Source organism: Vombatus ursinus, unplaced genomic scaffold (genome assembly GCF_900497805.2).
Source record: "Vombatus ursinus unplaced genomic scaffold, bare-nosed wombat genome assembly UNPS02014799.1, whole genome shotgun sequence".
NCBI lineage: Eukaryota > Metazoa > Chordata > Mammalia > Diprotodontia > Vombatidae > Vombatus > Vombatus ursinus.
In genome coordinates this window covers 25,239,022-25,251,586 of record NW_020954577.1, presented here as the reverse complement: position 1 = coordinate 25,251,586, position 12,565 = coordinate 25,239,022, and positions in this window count along the sequence as shown.

The window sequence follows — 12,565 nt, the reverse complement described above, 5'->3', positions numbered from 1 at the left end:
TCTATCTATCTATCTATCTATCTATCTATCTATCTATCTATCTATCTGTCTGTCTGTCTGTCTGTCTGTCTATCCATCCATCCACCCACCCATCCATCCATCCATCCATCATCCATCCATCCATCCATCCATCCATCCATCTATCTATCTATCTATCTATCTATCTATCTATCTATCTATCTACCTACTTGTCTACCTAACTACCCCACCCCACCTCTCTCTCTCTTTCTTTCTTTCTCTGACTCTGTCTTTTACACATGCTAGACATGAAAAGGTACCCCGTTTAAATAATCCACATCTAGACGTAGAGTTTACTAATAATCTCCTTTTGTGGAAAAATTGCTAGGAGATTTTCTGAAAGTTTCAAATCTTTTATGAGGGTAAAAGGGAAAAGAAAAAGCTACTTGGAGTAGGACCGAGCGAGTCATCATGACTCAGCATCACAAGTTGACTTAGACACCAAGGCAGAATTTGGAATTCAGCTTTTAATCTATTCATTACAGAGTCTGATGGGGTGGGGGTAGGGGGATCTTTATTGTTGTTACAAATATGCTTCATGCACTTTCCTTCCAGGTAAGATATAATTCTGTCTGCAGAGATACTGAATTTTAAAAACAGCAGAGTATGATACAAATACATTAAGACTTTGCTACTATTTGTGATGAGTGGAATGTAGATGAAGCATATTTCTTTGTAATGTTCTTAATGTCTTCAGATCAGACAGTAAGTTTTGGCTGTTTTTTAAAAAAATTATTCTGTATTTCTCTAAAAGGACTAAGAATGGCTATTGTTTAGACTGTGATACGCATTTGGATGGACAGCCTATGGATTAGTACATATATTTAAGGTATGTACCATGTACATAAGATAGGTATGTCCATTGGGGTTGACTCGCTGTATGGACAGGCAGTTCAAGGGGAGGCATTGATAGATATCACTGAAATCTCACCCATCCCTTTTCTTTTCTTTTTTGGAGGCAATCTGAGTCAAGTGACTTGCCCAGGGTCATAGAGCTAGTAAGTGTCTGAGGCTGGATTTGAACTCAGGTTCTCCTGACTCAGGGTTGGCACTCTATCCACTGCACCACCTAGCTGCCCTTTCATTCCTTGTCAAGGGAGAATGCAGCCCAGCCTTGAGGGACACAGGAGAGGGGCCATCAGGCTGGCTGCTCTGTTCTTCTCTAAGAGAGAGGCTTGTTCTCATCCTAAGGGAAATTCCCCCAGATCTCTAAGAAGGCCAGCTGGAAATCAAGGTCATGCTGGCTTCTCCAGCGTATCTGCCCCCTCCAAAGTCTGTCTTTCCTCACATGTCTGGAGTTGGTCTTGGAGAAAGTTTGGAGCTATGTATGGCTTTTCTCGAAGAAAACACGTCTTTCCTCTTCAAAGTTTGCACCAATTTTGCCCCTTACATGTTAAATCTCATTCAACATGGTACCAATCTGGAGTCATGCAAAATGCTCCAGACTTGGCATGGAACTCAAATTCCATTCCTCCGGGACAGATAGTCTGTCTGTGTGGGTCCAGAATTGAAAAGAAGGAAGGGAATAGCCTAGGTTGCATTTCAGAAACTACACAGTGATTTCAATAACCCCTGAACTTCTCTCTGACACAAAGGCTTATCATTTTAACACCAGCATATCCCCAATTCTATGTTTTCAGTCTCAGTGGTGACTCCAAAAATCAAACCTTTTGAGCTTATTTGCCTCAATTCAGAATTTCATTTGGGAAAACTTGGAATATGTCCTTTGTCTAAGTCTCCCCAAAAGCGGATCAAAGTGGTTCCTATGCAAGCACGCATGGTAACAATGCATAGAAGATACTATATAACCTTTATTTCAACAAAATGTAGAATGTGCATAAAGAACTCAAAAGAGTGAAACCAGTCTCATCTATCACTTAATCATATGCTGACTTGTGACATCTCCTATTTGTATAATTATTTTATGCTTCTATTGTTGACTATCTTATGTGTTTGTGTTGTTTCTCTAATTATATTGTAACATTTAGAGACTACATATTGTACTTTTTTGTATCCTATGGAGGGGACAATCCTAGGTACATAGAATATAATCAGGACATGATAGAATTAATCAATCATCACTTATTTATTAAACACACTGTCTTCCAGGTACCATGTTAGGCACTGGGGTACAAAGACAAGAGCGCTCTCAAAAAGCTTACACTCTAACAAGAGAAGCAACATGTACATGTATAAGTATGTATAGTATACATGTATACAAAACGAGAGACAGCTAGGTGGCTCAGTCAATGGAGCATTGGACCTGGAGTCAGGAAGACCTGAGTTCAAATCTGGCCTCAGATACTTACTAGCTGTGCAACTTACTAGTTGTGTGACCCTGGGCAAGTCACTTAACCTCTGTTTGCCTTAATCCAAGGAAATGGCAAACCACTCCAATTTAAGACCCTATGGATGCAGTAGAGGCGTGCTATGGTCACGAAGAGTCAGACGCAACTAAACAACTGAATAACAACAAATACAAAATGAATACAAGGTGCTTGTCAGGAGATATGGCACCAGCAGCTGGGGTGGGGGGAATCAAGGAAAGCTTGAACAAAAATAAATTCAATCCAAATAAACCATGATTCATATGTTCTCCTAGCTCTTCCAGTCTTCTAATCCTACAGGGAAAAAAAGCTGTGTTAATTAATGAACTAGACTTTCATCATAGTGGTCTCTGTGGTTGATTGGCCCAGTTGGTTAGAACCATACCTTTAAAAGTAAGGCTTTTCACACACACACGCATACACACACACACACACAACACAAACACACACACACACACACACACATACACACACACCTTCCCCAGTTAGCTTCCCTCAAGAGCCATAGGCTCTATCTCTACCTGACCACCATCATATAATCATTTGCCCTGGAACCTGGATTCCAATCCTGGATCTTACCACTCACTACTTGCATCACTTTGGGTAAATCATTTCCCCTTTCTCGGCTTCAATTTTTGCAGTTGTAAAATGAGGCATTTGGACTAGCTAACTTGCAAACAACCTTGCAGATCAAAATCTGTGCTCCTCGAAGAGACTCTGTCACCACCACTGAGAAAAATAATTCAAAGTACTCACTCTCCTACTACGGTCAGGAGGTCAGTCTTCTGTATACAAAGAAAAGCGTGTTATTTATGATTCGCCACACCCTAGTGAACTGAAGTTAGTCGAGGGAGCTTGCAAAGCTAACTAATTTACCACTGTGGGGCAACTTTTGCCCTTAGAAGAACACAAAACACAGGCCTAGGCCACAGCTGCAGCCAGCTTGTCATAACCCAGGCTTCTCTACTGAGAAGCAAGTGCTTTGGAGTGCATTGAAGAGAAAGGTCTGAGGACCTTGGCTGAAATGCTGCTTCTGCTCCTTAACACCAGGGGACCAGGCCAGCTAGGTGGGGCAGTGGTTGGAGCTCCGGCCTGGAGTCAGGAAGACTCCTCTTTGTGAGTTTCAATCTGGCCTGACTCTTACTAATTGTGTGACCCTAGGCAAGTCACTTAACCCTATTTGCCTCAGTTTATTCATCTGTAAAACAAGCTGGAGGAAAAAAAATGGCAAACCACTCCAGTATCTTTGTCAAGAAAACCTCCCAAAAAAGGGATCACAAAGTATTGGACATATCTGAAAATGACTAAACAAATAGAGGGACCTCAGATAGTCATCTCACCTCTCTAGCTCTTGGACACTTTGTGCTTTTACAAATTGAAGCAGATGGTTTGGGCATTTTTAAAGGTGTCTTTTAGCCCTAAATCTTGGATTCTATTGTCTTTTAGGTCTGGGCTTGTCAGTACATATAACACCAGGGTCATAAATGAACAGGTTATTGAACTCTTTCAGCTTATTAGAGTACAGAGAGAAAGAATTAATGTTTTCTTTTGTATACCTGGAGCAAAAATGCACAAAGTCAGCCAGTCAACAAATACTTATTAAGTGCTGCTATGTGCCAGGCACTGTGCTAAGCACTAGATATTCAAAGAAAGGTAAAACTGGTCCTGGACCTCAAGGAGCTTATGTTGTAATGGGAGAAGTAACACATAAATAACCAGGTACATGCAGGAGATATGCTATATATACATTCAAACCCATACTATACACACACACACACATATATACACACAGAATATATATGTATACGCACTATATATGTATGTATACACACACTATATATACACACAAAATAGATATGTATGCACACAAAATATAATGTATACAACACTATATGTCACATATATGTATATATGCATACACAAGTAGATATGTATACACAAAAATATGTGTATATACACATACATACACACATATATATATAGCTCTGTGTGTGTGTGTGTGTGTGTGTGTGTGTGTGTGTGTGTAGCCAGAGAGGATATACACAGAGTAGAAGAAAGGATTCTAAAAGGAGAAAACAGTAGCTCATAAGACCAGGGAAAGGCTTTCTTGGAAGGTGGAATCTGAGCTGAATCTTGAAGGAAGCAAAGGAAATGAATAGGAGAAGGTGAGGTAGTGCAGCATTCCAGGCATCCCTGGGGGACAGCCACTGCAAAAGCACGGTGGTGAGAGATGCAGTGCTGTGATCAAGGAACTACAAATTGGCCATTGTCTCTAGATTACCAAATGCATGGAGGAGAGTCAAGTGTGAGAAGAAAGGGGAGATAGGACGAGGGCAGGTTCTGAAGAGCTTTTGATGCTGATGAGGAGTTCGTATTTTATCCCAAACGTAATGAGTGCCTGAAGCTCATGGAGCAGAATGGTAGCTTCTGAATGGGCTGCTTTATGAGGTAATGAGTTCCCTGTGTCAGAGGTCTTCAGGCAAACACTGGACGGCCCTTTGTTGGATATGTCACAGAGGGCATTTAAAAAAAATCACTTGACTAGATGGTTGCTGGGGTCCCATCCAATTCTGAAATTCGGAGCTCTTTCTGATTTGTTCCCTTACTTTGAAGAGATCTCTAAGATAGATACTGGGTTGCACTTGGCCATGGTAGCCATGGTAGTGATCTCCTCGGGCTTTAGCACCTCAATGGTTTCAGTTAGTTAGCATTTATTAAATGCCTACTCTCTGCCAGATGGAGAAGAACAGTAATGGGGGTCAGCATGAAGTGCTGGTGCAGTCTTTCCACTCAAAGCTACTTTCTAACTTATTCGTACTTTGAGATATGAGCATCATAATATAGATTTGGTGAAGTTGTAGGTTAATTAGGTTAATTAGAGGATGACGATGTTGCTAAGCATTTTATGATCATCATTTCCCTTATCATCTTCAAGAGATAACACCAGCCGGTATGATCATCCCAATATGGGAAATGACAGCTCCCAGAAAGAAATTACGGTACTCGTACTCCAGGGAAGCTATGGCGGCACCTGTGATTTGAGTGGGAATGTGAAGAACAAGGGATGAGAGATTCCTGGATGAAGACTTGCTGCAGATGATCATGTAACTTCAGAGCCCCTTTGGGGGCCATAGAGGTCATTGAATCCATGTCTGCATTTTACAAGTAGGGAAACTGAGGCCTATGGGAAGTGGGGAAGTGGCTCGCTCAAGGTGACAGGTAATGAGGGAGAATCAGAGCCAGGAATTGAACCTTTGGCTCCAAAACCATCTCTCTCTCCATGACAACAAAGGGCTCACAAAAAATTCAGTAAAGGCAAAAACAGGTTTAAAATTCCAAAATAACACTGCAAGAAGAGAATCTGTGGGGTAACCACAACAATAACTCACATTTATATAGTGCTTTAAGGTTTGAAAAACACTTTCCTCACAACCCTTCTAAGAGGCTTGTGGGGGAAGTTTTGTTTTTATAGACGAGGAAAGTGAGGCTCCGAGAATTTAACTGGACTTTCTCCTGACCATGCAGTTAAGTACCTGAGGTGAGAGTCAAACACAGGTTGATCGTTTTGTTTTTGTCTTTCTAACCCAGTGCCTAGCACAGTGAACATAGTAGGCACTAAATAAATGCTGAGTTCATTTGGATTCCTGACTCCAAATCCAAAATCCTTTCTGCGACAGCATGCTGTCTTGAAGTTTTATTGTCATATAGCATTCACGTCTTTTGGGAACAACATGTCACAAAGGTGGCAGCTGGGTGGCTCAGGGGATAGAGCTTTGGCCTGCGTTTGAATCCCGTCTCAGATGCTTTCTAGTGCTGTGACCCGGGGCAAGCCCTTTCACCTCTGCCTGCCTCATTTCTGTAAAATGGGAATAATAATAACGTCTATCTCCTACAGCTATTGTGAGGCTAAAATGAGATAATATGTGAAAATGGGTTTGTAAGCTTTGAAGTACTATATAAATGTTGGCTTTTATTAGCAGTAATCAAATGGAACCTTCTGCTTTCAGAACACAGGAAATTCTGTACATTTACATGTTTTACTTCCAAGTCATATTAATCGGTATATATAGGATGGAGAATAAAATGCAACATGGAGAGCCCAATTTAAATAACTGGAAAGTAAGAATTGTCCAAAGTAGGTAGTATATCCCTGGAAAGCTTTTTGAGGTTTCTTTGTGTGTAGAGGACATTCCTGTAGCTGGCTACAGAGCTCTACTTTCAACCCTATTCCTAATCCCATCCTTTGTGGTATAATGGAAAGAGCCCTGGCTCTTAATTTAGAAGAGCTGGGTTCAGATTCTGCCTCTGATGTTGCTACCTGTGTGCCCTTGGGCAATCCATCAATCAATCGATCAATCAATAATTATTTAATAAGTTCTGCCCTATGTTCAACACTGGGGGTAAAAATATAACAAATGAAATAATCTCTGTGAGCTTATATTCTAATAAATGTATATGGTATATGAACAAAGTGTATACTGAATAAATATATAACACTTTATTATAATAATTACCTCTTTTAAGTCTAGAGAACAATATAATGATCCCTAAAGTTCATGCCATGTTCTACTTTATAACTTTGGGGAGTTTATTTTAGACAAAAAGTTATGCATTCATTCACAATCGCTCCAAGCCCCCAGTTAGGAAAATTCCTACTATTTAGGAAGAGGCTGGGCTCTCTGCCTAACTTTACATTTACATCTATCTTAGGTTAACCCCTGGCCTCTTTTGTGGTTGAGGCAAAATTCAGTTTACTGGAAATGTTTGGGAATGAAATCTCAGGTGATATTACTGTATCTGGGGACAGACAGACACCAGGAGAGGAAGTTGAGATGAGTCTACTTTTACATGGAACTTTCCCAAGTCTGGGTCTTTTGCTCCAAGGCACTTGTGGAGCCAATGATAGCCTTGGCTCTCTTCTCTGCCATAGCTCGTTTCTACCTTTGTGTCTTAAAGGTGTGCTGGAAAGCCATGTGCTCCAATGTGTGGAATTCCTCTCCCTTCTCAACTTGCTTAATCATTTATAGATGACACTGGAGGAAAATGTCAGCAAATCTCCTGGCCTACTGGAACATACTTCTTATCCGCTTTCAATTCATTTCATCCAATGGCTTTCAAAGACTTTTTGTACTTGGTCTAATTTTTTTTTTATTAATTGCTTCATTGATTGGTTGAGGCATGTTCTCAGTTAAGATATCAAAGCTAAAATGGGATGAAGTGGCTTCAGTTCCATATGAAGAGAATAAACCCAAGTAAATATGAAGTATTAAATGTAAGTTACTTCATTTTCCTTGACCTCGGTCTCCTCATCCATAAAATGAAGGCTTGATTTAATTGGCCTCTGAGGTCCATCCCAGCTCTCGACCTAGGTTTCTATGACTCCTTGGCATGTTCCAGTTCCTTGGATCGTTCCAATATTCAGGTGTGTTTGTCTCACCCTGAGGATCTGGTCAAGAAAGGTTAATAATATGAAATTCAAATGGTACATTTTTCAAGTTCTAGGGAACATCCTTTGGGTGCACTTTGTCCCTATTTAGTGGTGATGAGTTTAATTTTGTGACCATGAGCTTCTAGTTCAATGAGCCTGTGGCTGCAAAGTTTTCTTTGTTCTCTTGATTCCTTATTTCCATAGAGCCAGCCAAGCAATGGACTTGGAGTCAGAAGATGAGGGTTCACATCCTGGCTGTGCCGCTGTGTGATTATAGGAATGCCACTGCCTCTCTTCACCTCCATTTCCTCATCTGTAAAATGGGGATATTAATACTTGCATAAAATTTTGAAGGAAGAACATGGTAAACTTTAAAGCACTATGTAATTTTTGTGCTTATCATCACCATCACCACCAATAATGCTTCCTTGAACAAAAAGTGGTGCTATTCAAGGTTTCTCTTTGGCTCTATTTTGCCGGATTCTCCTCCTTCCATGCCCCTATCCTTTCCTCTCTGAAATTGCATGGTAAAATTCATTAATTTGTACATTAGCATTTTAAAAGTCAACAGAAGTCACCAAAATAATTAATTTGTTCTGCTAAACACCTAGCAGAGGGGTCCCTGCCCTGTTACTTGACTGTATATGCTTCATAGATTCCTGTATAATATTGTAAATTTAACCCCAGCTGAGGGAGACTGGAAATTCTTCCCTATTCAAACTCAGTTCTTCTTTATTTCTTTATCCCACCATGAACTGGTCTTTTTTAAAAAGCAGATCCCATTTCATTTTACATGGGAGTAGTTTTTCAGTGTACCATCTTAAATAAAAACCTGTTACATCATGGGATTTCAGATGCTTGGGAGTTTGCATTCTTCACTTCTTTCTTTTCAAGATGCTTTGAGATTCTTCTCCTAGGGACCACAACTAACCATCAATCAATCTGTTCCTCAGTTGTTCAAGCAAAACTTTCAACCAAACATTTATAGCATGCACAGCCCTCCCATGGGTACTCATCTAGTCCCTACCTTTCAAACTCAGTTTGAAGAAACTTAAATTTAAATAGAAATTTAACCTATTATTAACCTTAAACAGAAATTTAAGCTATTATTAACCTTAAATAGAAATACTTTCTATTTAAGAGTGGTTGGGTTAAGTTGTCTCTGAAGTCTCTTCTATTTTTGTTTTCTTTTCTGTTTTTTTTTGTTTTTTGGAGGCAATTGGGATTAAGTGACTTGCCCAGGGTCACACAGCTAGTAAGTGTCTGAGGCCAAATTTGAATTCAGGTCCCCCTGACTCTGGGGCTGGTTGCTCCATCCACCTAGCTACTCTTTGAGGTCTCTTCTCAATTTAAATCTATGGTCCTATAATCTTCACTTGTACTTTTTGCTGTGGTTTCAAATATAATCTCCCCCAAATAGATGGAAAATATCTGAAGTGAAACCCCAACTTATTTTCTCAGGGGTAGAACAAGAGAAGAAAAAGAACACTATACCATGTATCTATCTATGCATCCATTCATCCATCCACCCAACCATCTATCCCTAAGAACTTATTATGACTTGAATCAGATTATCCATTCTTAGAAGCTGGCATTTAAAAGTCAGAAGCAAGTTGTCTGAAATTCAGAAGACTGAATTGTAATGAAATTAACTATATGTTGAAATATAGGGAAGATCAATTTTTGAAAAAATCTCCAAAATTTCATTCTGAAGAAATTGGCATCCACTCTTGGCAGTCTCAAGGACTAAACATGCTATAAGTTAAGAGACACATTGGGGAACTTACTAAACACTTTTTGAACTGGATTGAAAAGTTGTGTCAGCCTTGGGCCATGTCCTCCATGGAAATAGCCATTTCTTCATCATCTTAAGATCAGGCTTTAGCCTATTCACATAATCTCTTCTTTTTTAGTGTGGGATAGAGTCAAGGAACATAGAATTTTAGAACTGAGACACTAGAGATAGCTTCCATTATACGGATGAAGAAAATGTTTTCCTGGAATAGGAATTGACTTAAGATGACACAGCCAGTTAGTAGCTAGGATGCAAATTGCCTGATGATTTCCTGTCTGGCCTGGTTCTCATGAAAGGATCTGAACTCCAGGCTTGCCACAATTGTGTGGATACCAAGAAAACAAAAACCCCAGAACGTTCTCCCTAGGCTGATGTTTTAATACAGTACAGAGCTGTCTTATTTTACACTCTACTTTTGTCATTTTCTATTGCTTTATTTTTTTTTTATGGAGTTGGGGTCAGTTACCTTGTGTCCCTTATTTGAAATCAGTTAAGAATCCCATGGTAGAGTAAGCTGTATAAATCCAGTTTGGGTAACTATCTTAAATCACTATATTTCCACCCAGGATATGAAACATCAGGCTGTAAGACACAGAACAATTCAGATACAATTTGGGAGAATGAGAAAATATATCATTCGGCCTTGAAAACGTGTTACTTCCTGCCATATGCCCTTTGGCTAACTAAGCTCTTCAGCCATAAGCTCTCCCTGAAAACTGCTCCAAGTTAGATCCCACCAGTGGCAGAGTTTATCAAAGTAGCCAAAAAGTAAAGAAACTGGGTCACTGAGATGAGTGTAAGTCATCATCATTCTTCTGGACTGTTTCCTACCCATACCTCTAGAAGAAGCAGGGAGAGGATGTTACAGTCCTGTTGATAAGGGGAAATTCTTGCTACATGCTGGGTATGAAGTCAGGCCTAATTAACCTGAATTAGGTCGCATCATATCAAATGTCAAGTGTTTTCCCCTCCATGTCCCTTCAAATTAACAATTGTGCTGGTGGATTAGTTACCACTTATCCCTGTCTCATGCCTGCTTAGGCTGGGTTTGATTATTTCCTTGAACAAGATGGCAGTCTGATGCTGAGGGCTTTATTTTGATCTGAGAATGTTGATCATTTAGTAATGAGCAGGATTTAAATCAGGGTCCATGGAAAGGACACAGAGAGCTTTATAAGATCCTATCTTGTTTGGGTCTCAGACACTTCCTAGCTATGTGACCCTGGGCAAATCATTTAACCCTGTTTGCCTCAGTTTCCTCATTTGGAAAATGAGCTAGAAAAGGAAATGGCAAACCATTCCAGTATCTATGCCAAGAAAACCCCAAATGGGGTCATGAAGAGTTGGACACAATTGAAAAATAACTTAACAGCAACACCAAGTTTGATTGTGGCAGTGGCTTAGCTCAAATACCACCTTCTACACAGGATTATAGATTTAGGGATTGAAGAGATTTCAAAGGTCATCTGGTCCAGCACCCCTATTTTACAGATGAAGAACTTGAGGGCCAGAGAAGTAACTTGCTTAATGGCATACCATTCATACATTCATAAAACATTTATTAAGCCTTTCTTGTATGAGACACTGTGCTAGGTGATGAGGGTTATACACAAGGTCTTCTCTGATCTTCCTAGCAGCCAATACCTTCCCTCTACCAAAATGACTTTGCATGTGTTTCCTATAGTATTGTGGATGAGGGGAAGTTGAGATGTATAAATTCAGTTATCTCCTCTGGTAGAATGTAAGCTCCTTAAGGGCAGGGACTGTTTCATTTTTGTCTTTATCTTCAGCATCTAGTACAGTGCCTTGTACATACTAAGTACATTTGTACGAGGTATAAATGCTTATTGATTGACAAACAGAAGACCAGCCTTGGAATCAGAAAGAGTTGTTTTCACGTCCTGTCTTGGATACATGCTGGCTCTATGATCCCCTAAGCAACTCTCTAAGACTATAAATTACATTATGTGCATCAAGGAAATGATATTCCATACTTGGAGTTCACCAAGCTGCCTAGAAACAGCTAGATGGCTCAATGGATAGTGTTCTAGGCCTGGAATTAGGAAGAACTGAGTTCAAATCCAATTACAGACACTTTCTAGCTGTGTAAGCTGTTTGGCTCAGTTTTCTCAATTGTAAAATGGGTAATAATATTAGCACCTTTTTATAGGGTTGTGAAAGTGCTTAGCACAGTGCCTGGCATACAGTACATGCTTAATAAATGCACATTCTCTTCCTCTCCTTCCTCCTCCTTCTTCCAAATAGGATGAAATAATAGGCTGTCAATATTCTTCTCCCAGCTCTGCTCCCGACTTTCTGACTTTAAAAGTTGCTTCAGTTTTTGTTTTATCCTAGAAATTCCCTCAGCATTGGGGTCCTCCTTATCCTAGAAAATCCAACTGTCACCATCTTGTCCTGAAATATTCGTCTGCTAGGCTAGTTTCCTTTTCCCATTGATGAGTTCCTCCTGTAATTTGGCTATAATATTTCTGAAAGTTTTCATTCTGGGATTTCTTTTAGGAGGTAACTGGTGGATTTTTTTCTATTGTTACTTTGCCCTCTGATTCCAAGATTTTTCAATAGTTTTCCTTTATAATTTCTTGAAATATGATGTCTAGGCTCTTTTTTTATTAGGCTTATAGGTAGTCCAATAATTTTTAAATTATCTCTCCTCAATCTATTTTCTAGGTCAGTTATTTTCCTATGAATTATTTCATACTCTCTTCTATTTTTTTTCAGTCTTTTGACTTTGTTATTGTTTCTTGATGTGTCATTGAGTCATTAGGTTCCACTTTTCCAATTCTTATTTTTTAAGAGTTATTTTTTCAACGTTTTTGTGCCTTTTAAAAATTTTAACCAAGCTATTAATTGTTTTTTCATAATTTTATTGCATGGCTTTCATTTTTTCCCATTTTTCCTCTACTGGCCACATTTGACTAAAATTTTTTTTTTGCTCTTTTAATCTCTTTCTTTAGCTCTTCTAGGAATTCTTGTTGG